Source organism: Helianthus annuus, chromosome 3, assembly GCF_002127325.2.
Source record: "Helianthus annuus cultivar XRQ/B chromosome 3, HanXRQr2.0-SUNRISE, whole genome shotgun sequence".
In the NCBI taxonomy this organism is placed as follows: Eukaryota; Viridiplantae; Streptophyta; class Magnoliopsida; order Asterales; family Asteraceae; genus Helianthus; species Helianthus annuus.
This window is the reverse complement of record NC_035435.2, coordinates 171,309,960-171,315,429: the sequence shown is the minus strand read 5'-3', so window position 1 is coordinate 171,315,429 and position 5,470 is coordinate 171,309,960. Positions and strand designations below refer to the sequence as shown.

The window sequence follows — 5,470 nt, the reverse complement described above, 5'->3', positions numbered from 1 at the left end:
TATAAATGAAACATTTGGACTATACTGGCAAAACTGGCCAAACCATAGGGACCAAAATGGCACTTTACTCTTATATATATCAACAATGTGAATATCATAGTTAGTTCATAGATTTTCTTTTCTAAAAGCAGCACTGTATTAGCAATCAACCCTTGATTATTCAAAATATTTAGGAATGTTATCATAGCATGCTTATTTTGATAGGTAAGTGATATAGCGCGTTATACAATAACGAAGATCAAAACACGTTGATTCTACGAATACCCGTGTTGTCTTTCCCAAACCCCCAAAATTCAACCCAAATGGCACATAATTTGAAGTGAAAATTGAGTTAATTCAAAAATACCATAACATTAAAAATAAAAATAAAAAACAAATTTTAATAGTTGGACTCACTTGAAAATAAAACAGAAAAACAACCCTAGCTAACCCATTTAGTGTCGACTTCTCAAACTTCATCACCCTTCCCCAACACCCTTTTTTTTTCTTCTTCTTCTCACCACACATCTCCGCCGGCAACACCTATTCGGAACAAACGAATTGAAGGAGATAGAGAGAGAGAGACCAAATGAGAGATGCAGAGAGATAATCGAGTTTTAGGCGAGGAGGTTATTCGTTGAGTTTTTATAAAATTATCATTCTAATATTTAGTGTAAACTATAATTTTCATCTGTGGTTTGATGATTTTAATACTCTCAGCTTGATAATTTAATAATTGCATCTATTGTCCATTAGTTTGCTAATTCTAACAGTTTTAGTCCATACCACACTTCACAGTGAAGTCATGATAAAAAGACTATAATACCCTTGGTATTCATAAATACGAAAGAGGTATTTATGATCGGGAGTCAATAATTAGGTATAATGTTCACCATTTTTTTAGATAAAAGTAATAAACGAGAAAGAAGAAAAAAGATGAGTAAATTGCCAAAATGTCCCTAAACCTTTTGTCACTTTAATTCAAAACTTAAACCTTTTGAATCTGAGTTTCAATTTTGTTGCTGTTTTAATCCAAAAGCAAAAACTGGTCAGATTTTCAATTAACATCCAACATTTTTGTTTTTTTTCCTACGAAGGGTAAAATGGTCAGATTTTTATAATTTGTTATAATAAAACGTTAAAAACTCATTTTGCCTTTTATTAAAAGCGAGGAAAAAGATTAAAAAAAACTAAATATTAATTAAAAAATTTGACTAGATTTTAATTTTGAATGAAAATAATAATATAATTGAAATCACAATAACCAAATTCAAAAGGAAATCTCATGAACCATTCAGGTAGGTTACTCAAAAAAGATATTGATTCCATTTTGATTTTTAAGAAATACAAATACAACAAGGACAGACATGTATCTCACAAACTAACAGCTTGAGAGTCCTTTACCACCAGTAATTGATTCCATTTTGATTTTTAACAAAATAACCTTTATTTTCGTCGATCTTCAAGTTCACCTTTGCCAGTAATTTTTGTACATAATCCTTTACCCTGAAAGTAATTTTTGTAGGGCTTCTGAAGTTGATTTATCACAGATTAACAGCTTGAGAGTCCTTTTTCAGCTGCTTCTGTTTCCAACAATGGCAAAGGTGGAGCTCGCCGAGGTACAAAAATTAATAAACCTGAAAATTTTCAATTGGTAAGCGGATTTACTTCTACTTTAACTTTGTCTGTGTAGATTATTTGTCCCTTTCCATTTTTAAGGTCTAGCTAAATCTATTGGACATGGATGTGGTTGAAAATACTATGATTGTTCTAATCCATTTGTAATATTATTGTAATCTCGGATTATGTAATGGTTGAATGTTTCTCTTTTAGGATCTTTTGATACTTGGATTCGTCAACTTCATCATACATATTTAGATTGTTCTTCTCTTCGATATGGGCCCCATCATCGATTGTTCTTTCTTCGATGTTTATGCAAGTGATATGGACACCTTCGTTTATTGTTCTTCTCTTCAATATTATCCATCCATGTAATTATTTTTCAATTTGAGTTTTATAGTAAAACTCTTGGTCCACTTGAAACAAATTGCAAACAAGTTACACTAAATGGGACTCCAACCCGTGACCTCCATATTAGTATATATTATATGTTTGTGTTAAGCCACCCGCGAAGCTCGCGGGATCTTAGGCTAGTTTAGAATATAAATAATATCTTGGTAGATTGATTTCTTTTTTTTTTTTTTTTTAATTTTCCGTAGTTGTGCAAATGATTTACTTACCATGTTACCTATTTTCAGGTTTCTTGTGCCAGCTAAGATCAAAACCCTTAATTGGTATATTTGCAAAATCTATGTAGAGGAATCGACAGACCAACGTATCCCAGAAGCCGTAATTTTTTTGACATGTTGGTTCCATAAAAAAAACAAACATGTTTGTAAAGTTTAAGGTGCGGGTATATCACTTGTGACCGTTACATGTGGTGTATACTCTTAAGACCTTTTATGGGCTACCTAAATTAGTCAGTTGTTAGGAAAGTGGTTCGGTTAATAGTATAAACAATTGGTTATTAATGTGGATAAATTAAGTATGTTCCAGATAATAGTGTTTTTCCAAATAAAAAAGTGATAAGCTGCAAACTCTTAAGTTGCTAAGTGTCCTGGTGCAAGAATATATTGATAGGGCATGTTTGCACCAAGAAGCCACTCCATACCAAAGTTTAGTTAACATTCAATGGAATTAGCTAATATACGCTTTCATTTTATCCGTGACATAAATTCACCCTTAGAATTACTAACAAGTGTTGTGTTTTCCGTTGCATCGCGAATTTGGTTTTGGTTATGGCTCAAAGCCGAACCGCCCTTACATAGCCCTAAACTCACCAACCTAAGTGATATGTTTCCCGCCGCATCGCGTGGGTAAAAGACTAGTATATATATATATATATATATATATATATATATATAGAGTGGGGATCCTACGGAAAGTGTGTTTTTCCTAAAAAGTGTAAAAAGTCATAAAACACAATAATTTCAAACATAAAACACACCTAAAACTCACAAATAATAGAATGAATATTACTAAAACACCATATTCAAATTCTAATAGTCCATAAAAACTTCAAACACACCATCGTAGAACTATGAATATAAAACACACAATGCTAAACAACATAAAACACAATAATATTTGTCATTCCACAATCAGAGTCTTAACATCTAAAACACAACACAAAACCCACATACATGATGTTTTAGTAATCTTCATCATATTATTTGTGGGTTTTTTGTGTGTTTTATTGTTGACATTATGGTGTTTTATGACTTTTTACACTTTTTAGGAAATTTAGACTTTCTGGCCAACTCCTATCATATATATATATATATATATATATATATATATATATATATATATATATATATATATATATATATATGGCTCGTTTTAAAAGAGAAACACCACGAGTTGTAAGAACCGTGAGAACTTGTTGTTCCTGCGCGAGTTGGGCCAAATTATTTTTACACAAATGTAGATGAAAACATTATAAACACATCTGTAAAAAAAGTAAAAAAAAAAATTGTTGAGTCGATAGTTTTGACTGATACAAGTTTTTTTTTACGCGCTGGTATAATTTTTGCACGAAGATAAATATTCTTTTTTACGCCTCATGTAAATATGGGTATGCGGCATTTTTTTTAATTGTTTTTACTAAAACAAATGATTTTTTTATGACTTTTGAGAAAAAAATCAGAAAAACCTTTTGGATGACCTAGTTGTCACGATTCTCACAACTCAAGGTCCATCCCTATATATATATACATACGTTCATACATAGAGCAACTTTTGTTTAATATAATATATATTTAGTGCATAATAAATATTGTTAGAGATAGAATTGTGAATTGTGATACGATTAACTTAATGCTATATGTTTTTTTTCCAAATTAATGTATGTAATGCATGATCACCTCTCCTATCCATAATTTTAGGGATCATGTTAACTGCGTGATGTTATTCATTTAGTATGCATGTTTAACTATCGTAATACTAAACGCTTAATATTTATGCAATCCTCTATAAATAACAACAAAAGATAACGATCTTAAACAGGTTAAAATGAGGATGCCGATGAAACGTTCACTTTCATTACATTTTTTGTGTATAAAATTGATTATGATCGTTGCCATCATCACTTCTGGTGTCAATCTTAATTCTCTTTGTAGTTTTTCTAAAAGAAATTTCAATATTTTCTACATCTTTTTTTTTGTTGAAATTTTTAATATTTTCTACATCACTTTACTTTGTATGTTTGGTAGTGAATTGTGATATTAATTATTGTTGGTTTCTAATTTGCAGTGATGACAAAAAGCAGTAGTATTGACGAACACTCAATTGCCTCTCAAAAATGTACCACAGAAAATTGGAGAAGTAACAAATTCAAGGGGAATTGCCGTTACAATTCAGAAAATGAAATAAAATGTAATGATACCTGTAAAGGTGAAGGTGCAAAAAAAGGATATTGTGTGAATGGCGGATGGTGTAATTGTTTCTGCCCGACTGGTTAACTGATGGATATGATCATCAAAATACTATTTTACTTATGATTTGAATAAGTTGTTAACATATTAACGGGTTAAACAATATTAGATATTTTAAAATACAAGTTTTACATGTGGTATAATATGAGATTATATTCTTATCTAGATATGAACCAACTACCACAAATCATAAGTTGTTATATGATTCTTGCCCATAACTTATGACACTATTATAAGTTTCAATATTTCAAGCATCCAAATTAAGTTTGTCACACATAATCATAGAAATATCCAACAAGGTTCAAATAATATTCAAAAGATAAAAGTCATAAACAATAATCCATTTAATTTAATTACTATGTATGTGTCTTCAACCCTTAGTCCACTCATACTTGTGTAGTTGTATCAAGCCGCAAAAAGATTTTGGGTCAACAATGAGTTGGTGAATAGATCTTAGTTTTTGGAAAACAAATATTTTAGTTTATTAATTTATTAAAACAAGTAACATGCAACTTTAAGTGTTTATGTGATATTCATAATCATCCAACAAATCCAATAATACCACAATTTCCAACAGTGCACCACAACCACATGTGATAACGGAACATTACATAATGAAACAATGATAACGAAAAAATATGACACAAAGACCGAATCGAAGTTCAACCCATGGCCGTGGGGAACCGGCTTGGTGGATCTACACGGAACAATATGACACAAAGCGAGTAACAAGTAGATACATTTATATGAAACAAGTTTATGAAATATAAGGGACAAATAACGTAACACATAATGACACTTTGAATTGCATGTTAATGTTAGGAACAAATGAAGCAAATGAAATAAGGACAGTTAATGCACCCCAAAAAATTTAAGTGATAAAACGGGGAAAAGTAAATATCTACTCACAGTTTCCTGTCCTTTTTAGCCTTAAGTAAAAATCGCACGAGTGAAGTGTTCGAGGAAAGATTCATAAAACAAATAGTCACCCTAAA

General features: G+C 30.7%; 1 long non-coding RNA gene across 1 annotated transcript; it reads left to right on the top strand.

The window, feature by feature from the left end:
- The first annotated feature begins 4,012 nt into the window (after nt 1–4,012).
- Nucleotides 4,013–4,595, top strand: LOC110928348. The gene is made up of 2 exons (XR_002586308.2): nt 4,013–4,135; nt 4,294–4,595. It is a non-coding gene; the product is annotated as an uncharacterized LOC110928348 (long non-coding RNA).
- The last annotated feature ends 875 nt before the right edge of the window (nt 4,596–5,470 follow it).